At 44.9% G+C, this 24767-nt stretch overlaps 1 long non-coding RNA gene across 1 annotated transcript; it reads left to right on the forward strand.

Annotated features, from left to right (window-relative positions):
- Positions 1-125: 125 nt before the first annotated feature.
- On the forward strand, positions 126-24599 carry LOC140646096 (uncharacterized). The gene is made up of 4 exons (XR_012040332.1): positions 126-307; positions 17913-18118; positions 22814-23036; positions 24189-24599. It is a non-coding gene; the product is annotated as an uncharacterized lncRNA (long non-coding RNA).
- Positions 24600-24767: the final 168 nt, after the last annotated feature.

Raw genomic sequence — 24767 nt, forward strand, 5'->3', positions numbered from 1 at the left:
TTTGATGCCAAATATGGGGAGTTCCTTCCTAAATTGCATCATAGTTGCTCGGAGAGGTTATTTGCAGTTAGAATAAAAGGGTTAGGTGTTAACTTCAGAGCATCTTAATTATGAAGGCTGAGCTCTGTCAGCTCTAGGCAGGGAGGTTTGACCTTTTGCTGTCTTCGAGCTGAAGTCTGGTAGCCCAAGAAGGAAGATGTGTAGCACTGGCTATGAACTGACTGATGCATAGATTCCCTTGCTGATTCTGATATATGGAGCAGCGTCGGTGACACACGGGACATGTTCACTCACTCTGCGTGATTATGTGGGTTATATTTTTCCATTTTTCTCTCGGGACCAGCTTCCTGGTAATTATAAAAATGAAAAAGTGCATCTGAGGAAAATAACAGAAGGGTTCAATGGTACTGGTGGAGAAGTATTGCTTGAAAACAGAACTCAGAGAAGATGAGTAAGGCTTGAATGTGCTGGTGCAATATGAATGAACGTGTCAAAGATGTCAATTGACATAATGTTCTTGCATGCATTTAAAAGCAGGCTTTGGCAATATTTTCGCATTTGAAAGTTTGTTCCTCTACCTTCCCGCTACTGGAGATTCACCCTGGTGGAATTAGGTCTTGCAGAAGTGGGGAAGCAATTCCCCAGGGGCGAGGGAGGAGACACCTGCCTAGGGGAACACTACCAGGCAGAGGACCGCTTTCTGCTTGGGTGTAGAGACAAAGTGGGTTTTCCTACCAAACAAAAAATTCCATTTTAAACCAAATTCTGCGATTCCATTTTAAACCAAATTAGTGATTAGGACATGTGAGAATAGGGCAGGGCTGGGGAAGAAGGGGCTCCTCAGGCTTTTGTCATTTTGTTCCTGCCTTCCCATAGTTTTCCTCAGAAGCCAGGCAACCTCATGCAGCCGGAGGCTTTCATTACCTGTATTTATATGGCTTTATGAAGATGTGCAGAGCATTGTGTATGGGGGGAAGCTGCGCCAAACAAATAGCAGGTCTCCATCCTTGAGAGTAAAGATGAATGCAGAGGCAAACAAACTCAGAGATCCTGATGGGCTTGTGATTTGAAAGCAAAAGCAGCAGTTACTCAGCAACTTTTTACAGGAGTAGTCTGACATCCATCCGCGCCCTGTCCCATCATCCCCATGCTTTTGTAACTTGTACAGACGTGAATGGGAGTTTTATGGGTGTGACTGAAGGACACTGATGTCAGAGGGAATTCTTTCCATTGACTTTAATGGGCTTTAAATCAAGCACCATTCTAGCCAGGATTTGCCAAAGTGATTAGTGACTTTGGATTACCTTTAGCATTTGGGAAATGTCTTTGTGTCAGGGCTTATGTCAGGCACAGTTAAGTTTGAAATATATGTAAATAAAACACACATGCACAAAGTGTGCCTATCAGTGTTAAGAAGCCAATTTATATGCACTATAGAGCTGAATCCACTCTTAGCAAAGAAAATTCTGCTGTGGTACAAAATAAATTCCAACTACTAAAATGTCATTTGGAAAAAAAAAAAATGGACTTGTCTGCAGAGAGCAGAACAGTGCAGCCAGGAAACAGGGTATATTGACAGCGTACATCTGCTTTCTTCTGTATCTCTGTATCTGGCTGGGTTTAGCAGGGACATCCCAGAAGGCAAGCCACCGCAGCTAAAGTCTGTTGATAGAACCTCTATTTTGCCCCACATTTCCTTCTGGACGCATTATTTTTCTGTCTTCTCCACTTAAGTTGCAGCCCTAGGATTTAGGCCTATGTCTCCTGCACCTCTGTGCAGCACTGCGTGGGGACAGGTACCCCAGCCCTGGCTGTACCTCCAGCTCTCGTGTAACCTAGTGATGGGTTTGGCCCCTACCCTGTAGGAGATGTGCCAGGCATACCTTTGTGTCTGTTTAAAAAAGCCCAAGCTGATCACTCTCCTCTGCAGAGCATCAACTATTGATCAACATGGAGGTGTACATCAACCACTCCGTCTCCCCAAAAATCCACCCTCTGCCTATGGAGAAACATCTCCTGCTGCAGTGACTTGAGCATCCTGAGACTTCAGCTGAACCAAGATCTCTTGAAAGGAGCTTACATGGGAAGCTGAAGATTACGATCGGAGATCACTGAGCAAACAGCCGTGGACATTTAAAATGTGCCTGCCCTGCTGGCAAAGATGACTTTCCCGCAGCAGGGTTGGCAGAAGGACCGGTGTACCTGAGCCTCAGCTGCTGCATTCCCTTACCTGGTCCCCCGAGGACGTGGTTTTGCGTTACACCTCAGCTAATAGGGGACCTTTCCAAATGGTCCGGCTTCTTGGCCTTTCCCGCCGCTTGAACTGGACCTGGTAACTGTCTGGCTAGAGGATGAGAGGATGTAGCAGCTGAGCTAATGAAAATTATTCTTTTCTCCCCCCCGCCCCCTGTTTTGCAGGGCTGGTTTTTGCCAGCTCAGCCAGCTGAACTGACTCACCCTGCGACTGTCGGAGCCCACGCCAGAACTGGCAGGAGGGACGAGGGAGGAGCAGGATAGCTGCTTTCCACAGTAGCTCTCTCTCCTATCACACTAGGTGTAACCTGAAACCAAAAACTTACTTCAAAGCCACTTTTATCAACCATCTAAACTACTACATCCGGAGGTGAACTGTTTTTTTTTTAAAAAAATTAACACCCAGCTCACCTTATGTCAAGCTTGATCTGCCAAGATCCCCCTTTGGCCTGTCCTGCTGACATCTGCCCTCTTTGCCAGGGTTTCTCAAAAGTGACCATGGAGCAGGATATGGGTCAGGTGAAGTGGGGTCAGTCCTGCTGTCGGCTCTCTGTGGTCGCTCCCTGGGCTGCAGGCTTGTCACAAGAGCAGGATGTGATAGGAACCCACCCCACGAGCGGTATGCAGGTATCCTCCATCTTACTTGATGGTGGCACATCCTTGCACATGGTAGGAGTGCCCCTGTGCCTTGCTCACAGGTTTAGCAGAGGTCACCTGCCATGCTAGCACAGCCACCCACCTCCTGGGACAGGAGTGATCTGTGTGCTGGCTACAGGAGAGATGTACAGTGAGCCAAAAGCACCAGACTGCATGAGTTGCCCAAGAAGCTGCTACTTGCACACCAGACATTAAGCCTCACCAGCAAATTAGAGTGTGGTGATGCCCCATCCCCCATGTATTTTAAATAACTAAAGGTTTGGCTATTTGTGTGTTGTATAAGGTAGACTCAGTTCAGTTCCTCCACTTTCTCTCTGTGGCCATGTCCTGTGCATTTCAGTCTCTGTAGTCATCTTGCTTTACCAGCAGGAGTGAAGAGGGGTAGTCCCATCCTGAATAACCTGGAGCCTGGAAAATGTTGAGTGGGAATTTCCTCAGGCTAAGGAGCAAACTGGATATGAGAAAGGCTGGCATGAATGTCTCAGGTGCAGAGCAGAGTGAGTCCGCAGCTTACGTGCATCAGATCGTGGACATCCATTACAGTCCTCTGGCAGTCTTTAATGAAAGGCTGGACTTATCTTGCAGGTGCACAGGTATTTGGGGCAGATGTAGCCAAACTTTCACCACGCAATTCAAAATAAAAACAGAAATCTCTCAAAATCTGCCAGGGTGAGGAGAAAGGGAAGTGTCTGGGAAAAGCAGGCAGAAGTTAGTCCTGAGCACAGGGAGAGCAGATGAAGTTATTAGGAAAGGAAGCTGTAGCTGCTGCATGAGTGTTTTAAATGAATGAAGCATTTGAATTCTATGAAGATCCTGCTGGTGAGCATTAGGCATGTCCAAGGCAAACCTGCCTGGCGTGGCTTTCTCAGGGGAGGAAAGAGGAGGAACACTTCGGGTTTGACTTTAAAACGGGCTTAGGGATCAGGTAGGTGCCCTGTTGCTCAGTCTGCTCAGGACTAGGATACTTCTGGACAGAGAAGGAACTACGACTTGAAGCACTTGGAGAATTTCATAGTGATAAAGCAAGGTATCTATTAAATTTAACAGCCTCTAAGCTAGAGGGCAGCTGAGCAAGAGTTTCTGGACTTTGTTTTAAAGATGTAAACATTTAAAAGAAAGACACAGTGAAGTGTATGCATGCTTTCACTATCCCATGAAGGATGCTGTAGGTGAAATTTAGTGGCAAAAGCCCAAAGCAAACTCCAGGTCTTACTTGAGGACTTCATGCCATAGAGGTTAAAACAACCAGCAGACCTACTACACACCACTACTGCACAGTGGTATCTTAGTGAATGTGGTTGCCCCCCACCCGAGCAGAGGTGAACATTTTGTGCTTCTATGAGTAATGCTGGCTTCGTTTGGTAACAGGTCCAAGCGACGCTTCTTCTCTCAGGTTCGGGGGCTTCGGGATCAGGGCTAGAAAAATTGGATGACTAAGTGCTGTTCTCCTGTTAGCTGAGGTAGGTAATGCTTCACGCAGGGTGCTTCACACACTCTAACTTCCCTTACACCAGCAGTTCAGGGTATGTTCAACTATCAGCCTCTGGAAACTGGTATTTTTTTGCTGGGTGCGGTACTGCCTTTCTGTCTCATGGTGGAAAATAGCAGAGAAGCTTGCAGTGACACAAGTTTTGAGTGATGCAGTCCCAGCCTTGCTTGTTGCTTTCTGCTTGGGAAAGGTGCCGGGGGTGCTGTAGCCTCATCAAGCGACAGCCGTCTCCTTCAGCTCCTCAGAACAGCACTTCTTGGAAGCAGTGCCAGCTCCTGCCTGCCTTTTTTGAAGGGTGCCTGGTCTGTCAGCTGAAGGGAGATACTGAAATGGTACGTGCCAGTACAGGTTCCTTGCATTTCTCTGTGCTGTGCCTGAAGCACCGACAAGCACAAACCTCAAAGCCATGGTAGCAGCATCCCTAGTGAGACTTCATAGAGGGGAGACGAGGTGATTCTTATCTCGATTTACATCGGTCGATTTACATCGGTGCAACTTCCTTGACTTCAGCTGGGGGTACGAGGTTATGTAGCTGAACATCAGAGCTAGCTGCAGCGCAGGTCCCCGTGCAGGTGAGCGTCTGTGTGCAGGTCCCCCCCTGTGCACGCCGTGTCTCAGCTCGCCCCAGCCCACACCGTCCCTGCGCTGCCACAGCCGCTCCTCCGTGGGCAGCGTGCTTAGCGGCTGCTCCGATACATCCACGCACACGGCAGGCAGCGCGGCCGCTGCGGGGCTGACACACACTGACTCACGCCTGCTTCTCCCTCGCATCCCTGAGGTGCCTCTTGTTTCCAGGGGGAACAAGCTAAAGAGAAGCCATTAGAAGAGGATAGTGCAGGGGATGCAAGCCACGGCAGTGGAGAGATTACTATGCTGCAATGTCATTCTCTTTTCCTCCAGATCCCCTTTTTTTTAAAAAAATGCACACTGGGTTGACAGTGTGAGCAATATTTTTCCCCTGATTCCGACAGCTAGCTACCAGCCTTTGCTCTGATCTGAAGCGTGGCCATGTTCATAATCCTACTGAGGCTGCAAACCAACCTGTGTTGGTTTATGAGCCCCACTAACAGATACCCGTGTCTTGTGCTTTTTTTTTTTAGGAGGCAGGACGATGCTTTGTATCTAAACCTCCCACAGATGCGTGCATTTCAGCTTCTGGTGGCATGGCCATTTGTGCCAAATTACTTTAATTCCTCTAAGAAGTTATAAGCTGCTTGAAATTGAGTTAATTGTAGATCCTTCACTCTAGTCGTGCTAGAAAACAACGGCTATAAAGAACTGAGCTCATGCTGTGTGCAACCTTTATCTTGAACCATAAGAAACAGGAAACCTATGTGGGTTTTCTTGCAACAACCCAACATTTATAGTTGCTTTCAGAGCAACAGCTAGTGAGATTATGTAGCCATGCTCCACAGCTCTCAAAGGGGAAAATTTATCAGAGAGGCTTCTGTCCAGCTTTGGTATGCATTTGAAAGGGAGCCACTTCAATTTGCAAACGGTCCTTTGTTTACCTGCTTTTCTTCCCAGTGGTTTGTCTGTTTTCATCTCCACCGGGGTGCTAGGCAAGCCGGGATCAACCCTGTAGTCTTGAAATTTGGAGTCTGCTCCAGGGAGCAGCGGGAAACCTCTTTAGGTGTGCCAGGAACCTGCGTTTCCCAGTCCACACATTCATGATTTGCCAGTTCCTTCCTCACTGTTATCCAGTGGGATCCCAGAGAAACAAAATCCACCTTTCCTCCCACTCCATGTAGGCCAAAGAAAGGACTAAGGATTATGAATAGTCCCCTCTTGCCTCTCACCCTCCGCTGCCAACCAGTAGTCCGTATCATAATTGCCGTAATCCCTCTAAGCTGGGGAAGCTCTGGCTGGGGACGGGCGCTTTCAAAAGGGCCTTTCTTAATGCATTACATTCTAATTGTCATGCTCGGCTGCTTGCTGAGGGTTAAAAATGAGTCTTGATAGCAGAGATTACAGTGGCCATGAGGAGATGGTTTGGGGAGTTTACGGTTTTGCCTTCTTCTTTCTTTTTGTAAAAGATGTGGGAACAGTATTTATCAGGGGAAGAAAAGTAATGAAGCAGATTGGAACAGCATACGACATTTTTTACATGTTGCTATGTATGCTTTCAGCAAAGGCATGTATTTAGTGTTACCAAATTTTTACTTGAAAAGCAATTGGGGTTCTTGTTGAAAAACAATTTGGGCTTTGGGGTTTTCTGACAAATATAAGAAAAATATGAAAAGCTGGGGTTCCTCCTGGAAAACACCATTTTGATGAAAAAGTGATATATTTTGTCAAAAAGGGACTTTCAAATGTTTTCCAATTTAGTATTTGAAACTCTTTCTCTGTTAGAGGTTTTTTCTTACAGTGCCCAGTCCCATCACTGGGGACAGATTTTCAAATAGGTTCGTCTTCCATTGCCACACCAGAATCAAGTGCCCATGAATGTAACGTAGCTGAGGGCACTGAGGATTTGGCACTTTTTGGCATCTGGCTACAGTCGCTCCACCTGAAAGTGCAGAACACCTGAAAATTTGGCTTCTTCTCTCAAAGGCTAGTGGCTTTTGGAAAGTAGTTTTACATCTAAGATTCAGCTCCTTTAGCTTCTGAATTGCAAACCTGGAAGCTAAATAGGCAGTAAGCTGTATGCATGGGCTCACTTGTCTGCCACTTGGTTGTATTTTCTGTAGAATCACTAATTGCGTGCTTCCCAACCAAACCTAGCGATTCATCAGTCTTCAGATATCGCAAAGACATCTTTGCTTCCACCGTGACAGATACTGGAACTGAAGTTGAAAAATGATGAACCCAAAGCAGGCATAACAAAAGAGAAGTCTTTTTATTGCACTGCTTTTATTTTGCCTTAGAACTACTGGAGGCAAAAAAAGGCCTAGTGCAAGATCTCCAGGTCTGTAAATGATGCTAAGACTCAACATACCAGGTCCACTTTTCCAGAAGGAAAAGTTTGCCTGTCTAAATGTTTAATTGTTCAAACAGTGTAAAAATCTGTACAGGCAGAAGGGCCAGCAGGTGCCCCAAATGTATTTATGTACTGAAGAAAGGCAGGTGGGAGAGGGGGGAATTTGCAGAGGGGTAGCTGACCCCTCTCGGAGGCTGTGCTAGCTGAGGCCCCGCCACAGCTCGGGGCAGGACCTAAGGGTGGCTAAGTGCCTCTCCAGTTTCAGATCTGCACAGGAAGCACACGATGCTCTTTCTTTTCTAATTTCTAAACGCCTTGTGCAAGCTCTCTGCGTAACAGCCTGTGGCATGCCGCTGAGAGAGACTTCCTGCCCGGTTGCAAGGATGATTTGGACACCGAAGCTCCTTCTGTAGTCTTTGCTTTTTTTTCCTTTCTTTAGTTTTCGCCACAGTAAAGCCAAGCCACAGAGCCCACACCATAGAGGCAATCAGGCAGCTTTTTGTCAAATACGTAACACAATTTCAAATACATTCGCAGGAGGTAAGCAGTAGCTTTAAAAGCATAATTAATAGCAACTGGAGGCAAAAAAAAGACAGAAAGAAGGGAAAAAGTATGGAAAAGCTGAGGACCCAATAAATGGTTGTCAGCATAAACAAACTGAAAGTAACCATTGGAATGGAAAGCTGTAAGATGTTCTTCAAAGCCGGGATGAGGTGGAGAGACCAGAGCATCGGCTGGTATGGAAAATGGCTGATGTCTTCCCTGTGGGGCTACATGGAAATTGCGGTGCCTGGCTGCACTTCCCAGTGACGCTGTTGCATCCCAACTGCCCGTTGGAATGCATGGCCTTCCGTCTGTTTCTGCCAGTGTCCAGGGGAAGCCTGGGCAGCCGGGAACGGCAGGGCTCTTCAACAGGACCCCCCGTCTGGCTGCTTGGGAAGTCGGGACTGCAAGGCACAGCGCTGAGCTTAAAGTTACTTGCTTGTATCGGGCTCTTCCTCAGGCTGCAGGTTGCAAGACCCTTCCAACATGCTGCTGGGCTTTTCATCTCTGGTTGGAGAGAAAAAAGCGAAATGGCTTTTCAGTCAGCAGTCTCTTGACAAGCTGGGGGCAACAGGACCCATGAGTGCCAATGGCAATATTTTCCCATGCTTTCTCAGTCTTGTCCTCGGCATTCTCTAAAATATGTGTAGACTGTTGAATTTTATGTATAGATGTTTGGACTGCCAAGTCAGTTTACATTATGAATAATAACTCATCGACATTTCACCAGAAAGAAAAGATTATAATTAAAACAGACTCTAAAAATGATTTACATATTTTGCAATACCACAGGAATGTGGTGGGTTATTATGTCAGGACTGTGAGGATAGGATTATCCCTGTACATGTCAAATCCCAGGTTTCTGCACATTCACAGCAAATTAACTGCAAGAACAAAACCAAATGTGTCCACTGCTTAAAACGGAGTTAATTCTGCAGAAAAAGCTCATTTTACCATTTCTCTGTGTGTATTTTTATTTTATCCCTAGTTAGGCCTTCTTCCCTCTCAGGAAAGATTTCAAAAGTAGTAAAAGCTCTAACAACCCCAAAAACAGAAATGAAAAACAATCTTGTGACCGATCTCAGTTCCCCGTGTGGTCTGAAGCTTGGTTCAAAACCATTCCAAAGGAGGCACCGGCCCCAGGTGGGGCGCAAGGTGGGGTGACCAGTCGAGGTGGACCTGTGGGAGCCAGGACACCAAGGGTTTGCTCTCAGCACTTCCAGTCCATCTGGGAGCAAACCCTTGGTGTCCTGGCTCCCACTTGCAGTATTTGGGTGCTTTGGAAGACTGTTCTGGAGGACTAAGGCAATCTGCGAGACTGGTTTTTTGTTTTGTTTTATGTTTTTAAAGGAGGGAAAGCCTGAGAGCCTAAACCCTTTTTAAAAATTACCTCTAACTCATGGAGGTGCTTTTAAAATTACCACTTCCCTTTGGTTACCCCAAACAGAGCAAAGAGCCAGAGCAACCAAGCTAACAGAATTAACAAATGATTGGCATGTTCATAAAGTTGAAGTTATTTGAGATACTAATACAAAGCTCAGTCTCAATTAAGCTCTCCATTCCTCTCTTTATACAGCAGGAATAAGTAGCTTTGACTGTAAGAAAGAAGCAATGTACAAGTGGCAGAATAAATAAAAAGAAGCACTGGCGGTTCAGTGTTGCTTTCAATTAAATTCATTGGGAAATTTCAGTTGAATTCATTGGAAGTGAAATCTTCATGAGATATGGTACGCACTTTTGATATGTTATTTTTAAAATAAAAACAACCACGCATAATTTTCACATAATCAAATACACACATGTAGCATACCTGGAGTTTGGCAGGTTTTTTTTTTTGTTTTCAATTGCAAATGCTTTCCGTCAGAAAATACCACTATGCTCACTCAGAAACTTACATCCACTCTGACAAGACTTTGAGTAGCTTGTCAGGCCCAGAAATTCCTTGCCAAACAAGAGGGATTGGGACCTACTCACCTGAGACGGTCAACAGTGCACAGTCGAGATGCTGGAGACCCAGCATGCATCCAGAGCTTGCTCCTAATTGCAGTAAAATTTCAACTCCGAGGGCCAGACACTCGTTTCTTCTTTCTTCATATGCAATTATTTACTCACAAGAGAACATCTCCAGAAGGAGAAACTGAGAAAGCTGCATGCAGTCATTTCAGGTAGAGCACTTGGGGGTCTAGCAGATTTAGGTTCAGCCCCCTGTGTGAATCGAAGATGGTGCAGGTATCTGAACCTTGGTCATCTGCACCCTACAGCAGTGTCATATTAACTCTAGTTTGCAACATACTCCCAAAATCAGCTTGTGTTCAGCTTCAGGAATTAATTTCCCTGTGGATCCTCTGTGGATTTGGTTTCCACGAGGTTCAGTTCACCAGCTGGATCCCAGTCTGCTGGTGGCTCTCAGACTGCTGGTCTGTAGGACTTCCTCCAGAACCAATACCAGCCTCTTTTTCCCCATTCTTTGCAGCCTGCCCAAAGTGGGCAGAAAAAAAGGACTATTTGTGAAATTCAGGGCACACCAGGTTTTGACTTGTCCTTTTGTCACTGCAGAGTCACAGATGTCACCAACACTAGTTGTTCTTCAGGGGAAAGCTCGACTGACAAACAGGACGGTCCTCAGGCCAGAACTCTGAGCTCCACAGGCTGGAGGGAATAGCGGGGTGCAATACACCAGTCACCCCCTGCATCGGTACCCAGTCTCCCACTGCAGTCAGCACCAGGTGCACCGACAAAGGCCTAAAATCTCCATAGTTGGCATTATCGTGTCTGTGGAGCAGCTTTAATTTTTTTTTTCCCCCTCCTCCACTTTTTGTTGTTGATTTTTCTATTTGGTTCCATTTCCAACTGCAGCCAAGCTCCTCTGAGATCTGGAGACAGCAAATTAGTGATACCCAATCTGTTAAACAGAGGGAGTTAAGGCAAGACAGGTAAGCTCATGCCTGTCTGAGACATCTGCTGCAAAATCTTCTTCTGAGGCTTGGGTTAGACAAAGTGGCAGCTTTCTGTAGTTTTACCAACCATCGTATGTTTTCTGTGAAGGATTTCTCCAGTGCCAGGTACAGAGTAGTCTGTACTGAAATACAGATATTGTATTACCAATCTGATATTGTATTACCAATCTGATATTGTATTACCAATAGCACCTCTGTAACATCAGGGCTTAGAAGCCAAGGTTTCCAGAGGTCACTCTTGAGGCTAGATCGGTTACTGATGCCCAAACTAAGACCAGAGCTGTGCATTTTTCAGTCTGCTGGCTGAGTCACATCACCCTTAAAAGACATTTTTCAAGTCGCATGACTTTTTTGTTTTAAAGTGAGATTTTTTTTTAAAGTTGTGTTTGGTAGAAACCAAATATTTTATTTGTCCTAAAAGGAAATGCTAGATTTTGTTTTCAGGATTTAAACCCCTTTATTATTAACTATTGCTCCAAATGTTGTTTTGAAAAGCACTGAGTATAACATACTTTTTATTAATATATATTTTCTACCTGAAGAAATCACTAGATCTGTTAAATTCTAGGAATAATTTCTGTCTTCCCATAAACCAGAATTTTGAGGAATAACACATCTTTCACCAAAACATCTGAATGTTACCTGGTTTACAGCAAATGTCTAGTGCTTTTGGTCTGCAAAGCTGTTACTTCTTGGTTTAATCAAAAAGGCCACCCAAAAAAAGGTAACTCTGGACTTTATTCAAGACAAAAGCCTTGTGGGCTGGCTATGGTGTTATGACGGGTACACAGTTCTCTTGTTACTAAATACAGAATAATGGAGCTTTAGATAAAAATTGTTCCATGGGGCACAAAGCAAGAGCGTTGAGTAGTGGATTTATGATTCAGAAAACATTCCATAGCATCAACCAAAAACAACAACAAAAAAGGAAAATGTAAAGATACGGAATATCAACCAAATATAGCATCAAGGGCATGCAGCAACTGTTCAGTGCTGACTGGAAAAAACCAGTAAAATCACTTGGAAAGTTGATGTGTGTTGGACTTTGCCGCACTCAGGTGCACGGTGGTCAGTGCCCAGCAGGAGCTTCGGTGGAGTTGACACGTGGCCGGTGGCGGATGGTGGTGCAGGTGTCCTGCTGCTGCCTTGTCCACGATCCTGTGCAGCTGTTCTGGAGAAGGGCAGGCTGCAGAGCCCCGCTCCAGCCAGGATGCCCAGGGCAGCACCCTCCAAACAAGGGAGAAAGGTCTCCTGGGACACAGGACCCCCAGGAGAGGGGTGACACCAAGCTTTGCCGAGCACACAGCTGGAGCTCTGCCTCATCCAGACATCTCAGGGAGCGTAGGAAGGGCATAACACCGTGCGGCGGCCAGGCAGGGGTCACGGGCTCGCTCCTTCCCCTGCCAGCCTCGGTGGGCGGTAAGCCTGCTGCTGTGCTCGGCACACAGGCCAGGCACCCAGGGCTGGATTCACGTCTCCCTTGTTCGGCACTAAGCTGAGCTCCAGATTCCCCTCTGCAAGGACTATCCTTCTCCATCGACTGTACAGGGGGGCCCTGGTGATTCTCCTCCTAATTGCAGCACTTCAGATAAAATTTTGCTGGGATGACTCTGGACCCAAACATTAAATTAATAAGAACTGATAACTCAGATCTTATTAAATTTAATATCAGATCTTATTAAATTAATAAGATCTGATAACTCAGTCTCCCATTTCTGTGCACAGTTTGTTTCAGCTGCAAGTTCTTTATAGCAGCATCTGTCTTTCATTACATGATTGCATGGTATCTGGGACTGTGGAGCAGTTAGGCATAAAAATACGAGTGAGAAATGTATTTAATTTGTTTAACTTACATGTAACTTCATTGTGCTGAATGATGGTAGGGAAGTATGACCTCCAAATAAATAGTCTGCTATTTATTCATGCTGATTTTTATTCATGTCTGGTGTACTGTGGTCGTTCCTCTTTGAAGCAAAAATGTATCATTGCCATACGAAAATCCCAATGACCTAAAAAGAGGAATTTACCAATTGCTGTGTTCCTGTGCTGTGCAGTCTCTCCAAAAGCTTTGCAAACACCTTTCCTTTTGTCTGGGAGGGCATTTCATGTGTTTGTGTTTGAATCGTTGCTAAAAGAAAGATGCATTCTCACTCTCAGGCTATGGAGCTGGCCCACATTTTCTTTGGAAAACATCAGGGCTATCTGAATAAAAGATACTTCAAAATTGCCTTGCTAGTGTGTTCAGCTCCATAGGAAAATGAACAATGGCTTTGTTAATAAAAGTGCCATAAATTATATTTTATTTTGCTTACCGCCTAGAGAGTAATTAAAAAGCCATTTAAATGGAAAATAAATTATGTGGAAAACATAAATTGAATTTTCATGCAACAAGATGGTTCAATAATATAATCATACATAAAGTTCATGGTAGAGAGCTCTGCTTTGTTTCTTTATGGGATTTCTGAGGCAAATTGTCCCCCAAACTCTAATGAACTGCATATACATACCCTTTCCCATAAAAAACTCCATTTAATGGTCTGTCAGATATGGCTACTCTTGTGTCTGGATGCTCTGCTTATGTAAATATCTTTCTGGTGCTGCTACTAAAAAAACTGAACACAGTTCAGTCAAGATCAGCTCTGAAGGTAGCTATGTAAATGAAGCCAGAGATTGCACCTTCTCTTTTGGGTAGGAGGCACATTTCTCATTATCGTTAGTTTTTCAGCCCTCTGCTCAGCTACACAAAACCAGCGGTGGTTATTCACAGCAGGACCAGCAGGTCCCTCCCACACACAACAGGCTGAGGCAGGTAATACCAACTTCTGCAGAAAACGTAGACAGCATTATCACTAATAAGCCTGTTTGCCTCACTTAGCTGTTTGGCTAACAGAAAAAAATGTGGTGTGAGCAGAACAAACAGAAATTGGGATCACAGCATCCTTTGCCCAGAGGTTAGCACAGCCCTGGGCTGAAGGCGAATCTCTCAATACCAGCTAATCGGGAGATTTTGCAATGAATCAGAAACTTGTGGTTCATTCCTATCCTAGACATGCCTGCAGGGGAGCCAGCACGGTGGGGTGAATGGAGGATTTGCACTTGGACCAGCCAAGCCTCTTTGCTTTTCCTCTGTTTCCTCACCTGTAGCAGTGACTCTGACAGCCATCGGGATCTGTTGGTGAAAAGCCCCATCGGGGCTGTGCAAGGCTGTGCCACAGACACGGGCTGCGTGCTGCACACCCGCAAGCAGTTCGTCCTTAGCCAGAGAGCGGGGAGAGATGCTCATGAGTGACTGAAAGCAGGACAGCTCAGCTGGTGAACTGGAGGGACTGGCGCAGTCCCTGGCCGGACACCCAGTCGACACCAAGGGCCACATCAAAACACCAAGCTCCCTGGAAGACCTCATGTTTGCTCCTAGGCAGGCAGTGAGAGCATGCCAAGCAGGGGATGTTACCCCGTGGAGGATGGACAGTGTGCTTGCCCTGCAGGCGGAGAGCCCGAAACACCACGAGCAAAGGGATGTAAAGCAGAAAGGCCTGAGGATACCCAAGATGTAGTCCACCCAGAAAAGCCAAATATGCTGTGGGAGACACCAGCCAAGCCCAACACTTGGGAAAAAGCTGCAGAAAGTGAATTTGCTGATAAAGTTTTGCAAGCACTTACTGACACCCACAGAGTATGTATGTTGTGGGGGCAAGGACGGCGATGTCACCCCTACTAAGGGGTTCTGCCTGGGACTGGTGGATTACATTGCAGCAGAAGACGCCTGGGTTATCAGTGTACAAACCATTCAAATTCTTCCTCCTTTTGAGCTGGATGTTGGTCCATGATAATGTCATTCCCGTGACAGTGACATCGAAGGAAAAGCCACAGACAGCAGGGTGTAAACAAGTGAAATTCAGGACAGACCGTGTTGCTCTCTGTCCTCACTAAGGCATTATGTGAGCTCAGCATTACTGAAGCAGCAACAATACATAGGGGAGAAGGAAGCAACAGTTGCTGTATTTGGAATGTATCAGTCTGTTGATCTTTTTTAGGAGTTTGCATTCATTTGATAGACATGGGCCAAAACAGAAGAGGAAGCGTTTGAAGCGTTTGAGCTCAAGGACCGCAGTGCCAGAACGTATGCCCCTCACACAGGGGCTGAGAGAGAAGCTGGGCAGTCTCATTGCCTCGCCATCTGCAGCAGAAGAGCCGGGACTGGCTCTCCCAGGAAGAAAAACAGGTCCTCTCACTAAATAGACCCCAAGGAATAAAGCAAGTAAAAAAGCAAACGTTTTGCACCAGTCAAAATAGGAGCCATTTCTGCAGAGATGACTGGTGCTAAATATATCTCAGCGCTTGAGGCATCAGCAGGGCTCTGGCAGGGGCCCTTGGATAAACATTGCACAGCGTTGTGGCCGTGCAGCTCTGCCCTGGGAACCCTTTTGGGTTCCTTTCATAACCAAAGGTTTTTTCACAGGAAAATAAGAGTGTGGAGGGAACTATGTTCTATAGCAGAGAATGTCCCCAGGTCCCCAGAATCTTTGGAAAGGGCAGTAGTGGCAATCTGTGCCTCACAGCTCTAGCAGAGCCTAGGCATTGACCAGCAATGCCAGAGAGGGCAACTTCAGCCTTAGTCCCATGTGCACTAAATGTTTTATCTTTGCTTATGAGAAGGCACTGTTAAATGAACCTGGCTATAAATCATTTCTTGCCTCTGGTGAACAGAGAGGTGATTTTCAGTTTGAAAGTATGAATTTCTAATCAAAAAGAAGGCTAGTGGGAAAATGTTGTGCTTCCAGCACACTCTCTGGAGGTTTTGATGAAAGTGCTGGGGAGTAAAATACAGAGTTGGAGATTGTTATGAAGCACTGTGACTTAAAAAAAACCCCACAAACAAGCAAAATCCTGTCAAAGTCACAGACAAAGCATAGATTGTTATTACCAGAGCAGAAAAAGATGCTGCATAAAATAATTGAGATTGTTAACACGGGGTGGCTGACACAGCGTGTTCCCCAGCTCTTTTCACAACTGAAGGGCATGCTCTTGGAGGTCTGCTAACAGACACCCGGCTAGCTAATTCTCAGATATTACCAAAAATATGCGATAAAAGTATGCATGGTTTAGGGATGGAAATATTTAAGAGAAGGAGAACCGGTGTTTTCTATTAGCTTCACAGGAACACTAATGTCAGACAAGTTCATCTGGCAAAAACTCAAGACAGTCAAGTAAAGGAACAGTTTTTGGTATCATTGGGAAAAATTGGGGGTTTTTTTAGGGAAAAGTAGGCATAAATAGTTTTAACTTCTTTGGGAGAAAGGGCATTAATCCCCAAGATAGAACTACTAACTTTATAGTAGTCAGGGTACATCTGAAATAGTAATGCCTGACTTCACAGTTTGGTTGGCAGGGATTTAATATGTGACATAATATTACTGTGGATATATCAACACTCATCCTATCGTCCCTCTGTGACTGTTAAGTGAAGAAGGTATCAAAATAATAATATATCTCATAAAAATAGCATGGAGTCTGTCTCCAATCTGTGTTTATTGCTGTTACTGAAAAGAGCTTCGCTAGTAAAGCATGGATTATCACCTACTGATGTTTGGTTCCCACAGATAAAGATAGTTACGGTACTTTTTTCTAAATGGTAGTTTTGCACAATGTCCCCACTAGCAAAATGGTACAGTATAAGTTGTATTGCTAATACAGCACGTATGCAAGTATATATGGTGTCCACACATGATGAGCATTGAAAATACAGGGTACCAAGGTATCCACAGCTGCAGAGGTGCATTGCATTTGGTCCAAATCCTGCAAAAAGCCTGACTAAGCTCTGGAAGCCTGAAATGGGTGAACGTGCTTGCCAGCTGTAAGTAAAACCAAAAAGATGCAGTGATGGCTCTCCTCCAGGCAGGTGAGGGCTCCGAAGTGGAGTGCCTTCATCGTGTGGCATCACTGGGTCTCGGGGAGGGTCATGTCCCAACAGCTTGTAGCTGGAGGGTAGACTTGCCCTGCATGGAAGGGCAAGGGAAGTGAAAGAAAGAGACATTGTATGTGAGTCCAGGAGGGAAAGAGAGCTCAAAATGTTGGAAGGCCCTCCCAAGAGACTTTAATTATTAATATCATCTATGTATCTACTCCTGTTTTGTTTGTAGGCCTCTGGTGAGTTGAACATATGAAACAATATTTGTTTCCATCATAGCCATTGGGCTTGAGTTGTTTGATTTTCCATTAGAACAGCATCATGCTAAATGCATTTTATTCAGATTGGACACAGAGGATTCAAATATCCAAAGAATAAAAATAGGCAGGCTTGTAAAATGCACTTCGAGACAATTTCTTCTTTTGTCTGCTTTCCAAAGGAAATAACACTTATGCAACTACAATGTCTGTGTGTATGGCTCTGTCTGCCTCTCTGCCCATCTGTTTAAGGTCTGAGCCCATTCACATGTGCCAACAAAATTTGAGAGAGGGGCAGAGACATCAGCAAAATATGTTTCATGAAAGCCAGTGGCTAGGAGGAGAAGGCTCTACGTCAGTGGTGTAACAGAGGGAAAGGCTGCAGTCTGAGCTTACAAAGTCAGGCACTACCACACCAGAGTGAATACGAAGGAGAGGCAGCTGTGAAAACCCCACTCAAAGACAATGCTTTAATCAGAGCTTGAACCTCACTAGACGTAAATCAGCCAGAGGACACAAGTCTATAGGAAACAGATTTTCATGAAACTACCTGAATAATACAAGGCTGACATATATTGCGTAACCAGGCACTGGCTACAGCTTGGTTTTTATTCAGTTCAAGATTTTATCCAAGCTGTTTGGTCACAAAGAGGTTAGGCATTGGCACCACCTATGACATGCTGTGTTCATTTAGGTTACGTAGGAACGTGCATGAGATCTTGGTTACAGTAGCTGTTCATGCCTTTTTCTTCTGTGTTTGTAGCAGGAGGAACCAACTCTCTGGGGACCTAGGCTGACCTCACAAAACTGTTTTCAGTTTTGGATTTCAATCAAAATTCTGGTTTCCAGCACTGGAGGAACTTGGAAATATTCCCTGCTGGATTTTCTAATAAAGAGAGTAAAAATTACATTTCCATATTGTTAGCAGGAAGCTGAAAGCACCTGAGGAGCTGGGGAAGAGTTGAAGGATCACTTCACCACTCTCATCCTTCCTTCAAGCAACAGACAGTTTTCTGTATACAATGCATGCAGGATGGAGAAGGACACGGGATAGGATTGAAGTTTAGCACATGCGTAGCTGACGAAAAAATCTGTGAACGAAATGCAGTACTTGGAGTCGAGGGATAACATCAGGTATGTTTGCTCTGGACTCATCTACACTTTTATCCAGTCAAAAGTTTGAATTCCTTGTGAGAGGGGAAGCTAGAAATTGCTATATTCAGCTCCTGTTTCTGCTTTTATCCCTCCCATCAAGTCAGGCGAGAACACTGAAGATAGCCTCAATGTACAACTGTGCAGTTGCACAGCTGAAATTGCATTTGTTGCCTTTCCTTAAATAAGGCTTGTCTTTCAGATGTTTAAACATATCTGGGCCTGCTCATGACTGTATAAGCTGGGGCTAAGGCAGGTAACCATGCTGTATTTTACATCTCTTTTTCTAAGACTTTATTTTTTTTGAGGCGTTGTCTTATGTTGTGCTTTGTCCATTCGTTATACGATGCTTCAAATCACACACTGCTGTGCAGTGCTGGGTTGTAAGTTAAGCATTTTCCTCTTCTTCACCCCACTCCCAAATATTTTGCCAGCAGTCACTACAAAGTTAAGCTGTTTGACAATACCCAGTCACACCATGTTAATGAGAAAAATTTAGCTTGGGCTGTAAAGTTCTACCACCCACAGACATTGTACCACCCACAGACGTGTTGCTATAACCTTGTCTTCTTCCCTTTATTTTCCTTCCCCTTTCAGTACGCACTAAGACCGTGAGCCCTCCGTGAGAGGGGCTCCCCGCTAGCCCCTCTGCCCTGCAGTCCTGCCCCCTTGCTCGTCCCACTGGGAGGTCTGAGGGAAAGCGTTGTGTCCCTGCCCAACCACTTTCCGTGGGAAGCAAGGTACGCAGGGCATGAGCGGGACCGCAGTCGTGTTTATCTGGGTCCCAACCTAAAATTCAGTCGGGACCTGCTAGACATGTTCGCCTCTACCTGGCAACTGGGAAGCACGCCTGGGGTTTACTGCTTCAAGGTAGCCCAAAAGTTGTCAAGAGCATATTTTAAGACACTCTGCAATAAATGTAATGTTGAATTGAAGCATTTAACAGTTGCCCTGCTCTCACAATTCAAATAACAAATGGTATGGTAGGTAACATATCCTTGCACACAGCTTTAAATGCTTCCGTATGAAAAATACTCAGACAAAACAGAGGAAATTCGGAAAAAAACCCCAAGAAGCGGAGTGGATGGCTTGTGTAGAAAACTTGAAAGCACAAAATATGTGCTCATATAACAGCTGGTGAAACAGTGACCAAGGCGAACCCTGGTAATTGTCCACAACAATCTGAAAGTGTAAACAGGCAAGGGAGAGAGAGAGGGAGAAATTATTTAGCCTGGCAGTCAACCGCAATTTGGGGTTGTGGTGCCACAAAAAAAAAAAAGACTGCCAGAGCCCCCGCAGCGTGTACACGCTCAGTCACGCAGAAATCCCCTCTCTGGGTCAACTGCTCGGAGGGGAGATCTCCTGTTGTGCAGGGACAGCTGCTGCCCAGCACAAGGGAGATGTGGGAGCCACAGCCACCAAGGCTCTGCACCGCTTTTTTGCCTCCCAGACGAGATTGGGAAAGTGGAGCCCATTGTTCCTGGGTCTTTAGACGTTGCTTTACTCGGTCGCCTCATTTCCATAATGCTCCCTGGCCTCCCAGTAGCCCAAATTGATTTGATGAATACAGTCCTGTGTGTTTTAGGATTCATTATTCCCCATGTCCCACCCTCTCAGTTTTGTACGAGGTAATCTCAGTCCCTATGCAGAAAGATCCTGCTGGAGCCTTAATTAAAAGCTATGGGCACAAAATAAAAGCTTTTTCCTTTGCTCTTCTGTGTGCCAGCCACATACTGCTGCCTGCTCTTCTGTTTCAGCTGAAAACGAACAGGAGGGAAGAAGACGTCACAGCCTGTAGCTCTGGGATAGGCAATAGCATGACTTGGGAGAATGGGGGAGGAGGCTCCTTTGCATTTAGAAAACCTGGACCCACGAAAAATATAAAATTCAGGGCGGAGAGTGTAAGACAGAGTGAAGGAGTTCTTTCTTCTCCACGCTCCCATCCTCTGGCACGTCTACTTTTCTCCACGTTATTGCAGCTGAGATGCTTGATGCAGAAAGGTTACTAAGCTTCTCTTCAGAAGCTCCCTGGTGCATTTTCTGGGTGGTGACCTACATGTTTTTCAAAGGCTTGACTCAGCCTTCACTTTTCAGGCTTTTGGTAGTCCAGGGAAGAGTGAGAAACCACAGAGAGGAGACACAAAAAATATGTATAGTCTCTTCTGGGAACTTTTGCTTCATGTTGAAGCTGAGGTACTGCATGCCTATAGGAGGTAACCTTGGTTTTTGGATGTCACAGCAAAGTTGTGGAATTATGAAAGTGTTAGAGTTAGAGGATATCACCAAATATTTGGTGGTATTCACCATCTGCTTGCCAGCACAGGCCAGCTCATGCCAACAGACCTTCTAGTTGTTTTATTTACCCCAAAGATGGGAATTCCTCTTCACCTGGGGACTCTTCATAGATTGTGCCTTTAAGAATTGTTTTTCTGTCATTAAACTTCTGCATTTTTTTTCTCTTCCTTACCATCTTGTCCCCAAACTGGTACCCGGCTAATAATTCCTTTATCTCTATTCAAGCCTGGCACCACTATCATCATTCACCACAGTGTGGTGATCCAGAGGACATCTTGTCAACCTCAGTGATGCCTTTTGGTGGGTACAACCTTTTTTCAGCAGTACATCAGGTTTAAGACCTCACAGTCTCCCATATAAATATTTGCAGGTGCTCCTTCAGTGTCAGCAAGAACGATATATTTAGTTCCTTCTAATAAGTCACTTGCTATAGCTCATTAATCACTGTTATTACCCTCTCAATGCATTTGGTGAATGTAGCAATATGGCATTTGAGGAATTCTGGAAATAAGATGGCTCATTAATTGAAGCAGTGTCTAAAACCACTTTTATTTTGCTATTCATTAACAACTCCACAAGTAGATTTTAGTTCACAAGAATTTTTGCAGAATTCAGCAGCACTGTAAATATTTGCATAAATAAATAATCATATTCAAAATAACATTCTGAATAGGAGGTCATATTTGTACAAAAGATTGGTCTGATCACTATGTGGTTTTGTGGCTATTTCATCTATTCAAGGAATATATTAAATATTCTCTTCTAAGGTTATTAGCCTTGCTATTTAAACAGGGGCTATATGTAAGAACTATTTTTCCAAGCAAGTAAGGTAAAATTTGTGTATCCAAATTCTTTTTGCAATAATTTCAAGGATGCATAAATTCACAAAAATCATAATTAAAAATGAAAACAAGGTCACTAGTGCTTTAGATACAAAGGTCACATTACTGATTTTATTAATTTGTTTTTCAGTTCTTCTGTGTAAAAATGTATTTAGTCCAAGTGACTTCTCTTCTGGACAGATATAGAAAAAATTCTGTCCCTTCCCTACTCAGGAATGTTTTGTCTCAGTAGATGACACTAAATATGCATTCATAATTGTGTACTGCAAATGCCTACTATAATTTGTCCCCACTGTTAGTTGTTTGACACTACTGTCTCTCTGGATTCTTCTTTCAGACGTACAGTGTGACCTTGACTCTATTAGTGTAGAGCATCCTGGGGCAGACCACGATCATCACCCACAGCCTCACTTTTCCTTTCCTCCCATGGGTTACTTTCAATCCTGATGAATCGGAGGTGGATTTATTAGAAAGGGTGAGGGGATCCTTGTCCTTCTTCCCATGTTGAAATGCCAACACGTATTGTATTTTAGTGCAAAGCCACAATGCTAGAGATGGGGAACAGGAGACAGCAGGTTGCAGGGAAAGAGAGCCTCCTCTAATGCGGGCTTGTGGTGAGCCCTGGCAGCCCCACTGCTTTCAGGCTTTCAACATTAGTCCTCACACCACACTCAGCCTGAGACCCTAGCAGTGCCCCACACCATCTTTTGGGGGAACAATTCGGTGAGCCATGTTCAAATGGCTCCACGTTGGTCCTGGCTGTACCAGAGAGCTTAGGTGTTTAATGGAGTCTCATGCTGCCAAACCTGGGCTCCTCACCTTTTGTTTTGTTTCTCTTCTCCTCGCTCACATTGTGTCTGCACTGCTCCTGATACATTGTAGGATAACGATGACTGGTTGACAGATGCAGGATAACTTCAATGAACAAAGGTGTTAGTTTGACCTCAGGATGGTAGGCTCAGATCTTTGTATTCTAGCGTAGCTTGTCTTTCATTCATCTGTGCTCCTCCGGTTACCCTGCCATTGCTGTCTGTGAAATGTTCCGTGGCATAAATTTCTGTTCCTCAGTGTTCTTCATGTTGATATCAATGCATCAGCTCTGCTGCACAGGTAAAGTGACAACAGAAAGAAAGAGAAGAGAAAGGAGATTATGGTTAATAAACGGCAGCAAATGACATGAAAGCTGCAAGCTTAATTTAGGCTCAAAGATCTGAAAGGACTATTTCAGCAATGGCAGCATCTTCTTTTGGGTGTTCCATGCACTACATGTTCAGAGCTCTGCCGTCCTGCACCTAAGCAGATGTACTTCTGTACCACAGATTATATGGTGCTTAAAATGATTATGGGGAGGAGAAAAAAAACACTGGCCTGCAACACAGAGATGTTTTCCTCAGTCTGTGTTAGTGTGTGTACAGTGAAAGTGAATGCAGCGCTCTGACCTCAGTGGGCACCGCTGGGTAGTAAAGACAAAATGCTACAAAAGCCAAGCAAGTTTTTGAGACACAGTCACTAAATCCAACTTCCTCCCTCTGCCCCACAGGAACCAGGCATCTGCAGTGGTGATGAGGAATTGCAGAAGAACGTTTCTGGGGAGGAAAGTACATATGTAGGTTAAACTGATGCTGGGATGGTGGCTCTCCTGCTCTGAGTGCCTGCTGAACCTCCTTCTCCCTCCATGCTCCAGCAGACAAGAGGCAACACTGCTGCGCTACACACCTTGCAGGAGCAGCTCACACAGCTCCAGTAACATCGACTAATCCCAGGTTATGATGCAGCCAACAACCTGTGTAGGAAGGAGAGCTGGCCATATAGCCATATTCCCTGGCTCCTGGCCAGTTTTCCCCAGATTTCTCTATGCCTGTCAGCAGTGTGGTTGTTCTGTGGGAACATCCCACAGTGTCACCTGTCCCCTCTAGAGCACACTCTGGCATCAGATTGGTTTGCTTTAATTCATCTGGATGTGCTAATGGCAGGATTCAAAGTAGAATAACATTAAAATACCTTAAGCAGTAGAGACGACACTGGAAACAATGTCCTTTGTCAAGGAAAGGCAACATTTATGAAACTGGGCATGGAAAACTTGTTTTTTTCATCTAAAGTATTTTTTCTGATTGCGTGTATGCTGAGTTGCCTCTTAAAAAGTCATGTGCAGATCATTTAAATCCACTGCTAACCTGCATTGATATTCCATTCAAAAAGTTTCTGTATACCAGATGTTATTCCACAGTTACTATAGATATCGTACATACTTCTTACAGGGAGGAAGTGTTCTCTTAGATACCACTGTGGTAATTATTAGCAAATGTTCACTGGCAAAAGGTAATTAGCAAGTAATTATTAGGAAATAGAGGCAATCAGGCCCTGCAAAAATTCCTCCACTGGGATCACAGACTGGAGACAGGAGATGCAGAAAATCGTCTTTTTAGAAGCTTAAAAAAAAAAGAGTTAATTGACATCATAGAAAAATGCTTCAGCACAGCAAACTGAGGCTGCAAATATCTTTAAGGGATGCTGCAGCCCCAACAGTAACCTCCTTCACTCGTAAGGACGGTGCATCCAGGGAAGGTTATGATTGATAAAGGTCTTTTCCAACCTAAATGATTCTACAATTCTATGATTCTATGATCAGCAGGTTTGCACTGTGTGCGAGCAATCAGTTGACAGGGAAGAAAGCAGGCAGGAGCATATATAAGTAACTGCTGCTGTTTCCATACAATTGTAAATGCAAAGCACTGAGGGACATCAGGGCTGGCACATACTACTCACTAAAACTGGAGGGAGGGGACAAGAATGCAATCACAAAATTGATAGCTCTTTTAAAAAGGCCATGGCAATTTTAACTCTTCATGGCTGAAAGGCTGGAGTTCTAATGCGAGGATATCTTACTCAGTAAGTATATATTCATTCATTCTCAGGGCAGCATAAACAAGGAACTCCTGTTTCCGAAACAGCCCCCTGTCCCACGCAGAGCAGCTGATGGAACAAGGAGCCACATTTGTCCCTGCTCAGAGTGACACCTGTGAATACGCATTACTGCTGGAGCCTGGCGCTGCTGGAGGGGTATCACTGCCTCCACAGAAATAATCCTCTCATCATGTTCTGTGGTGCATCCAGCCTCAACATGAATATTTTGGTTCAGAAGAGTCTACCGGTCAAGGATGTGAAGGGAAAGGAAATACATTGCATGGGAAGTTGATGGATCGCTTCATACTTTACTCAACATTAAAAGGCTGATTGCCTTTTTTCAGCCATGAAAGTGCAAGATCTCTTACTTTACCACTTACTATTCTACTTTCACCCATGCCAGATACCATTTCTGATGCCCCGTCACCCCATTCCCCCTTGGGATACAGGCAAGACTTGGGCCTGGTTTTCTCTTTATGAAACAGAGAAGTTGACTCTGCGTCAGGACAGCTGGGACATAGCTGTCAGTTCCTTTTCATTATCAGCAGCACCCAGCTGGATGTCTGGAATTCACAGACACTGGGGGGAAA

Source organism: Ciconia boyciana, chromosome 1 (assembly GCF_034638445.1).
Source record: "Ciconia boyciana chromosome 1, ASM3463844v1, whole genome shotgun sequence".
Classification (NCBI taxonomy): domain Eukaryota; kingdom Metazoa; phylum Chordata; class Aves; order Ciconiiformes; family Ciconiidae; genus Ciconia; species Ciconia boyciana.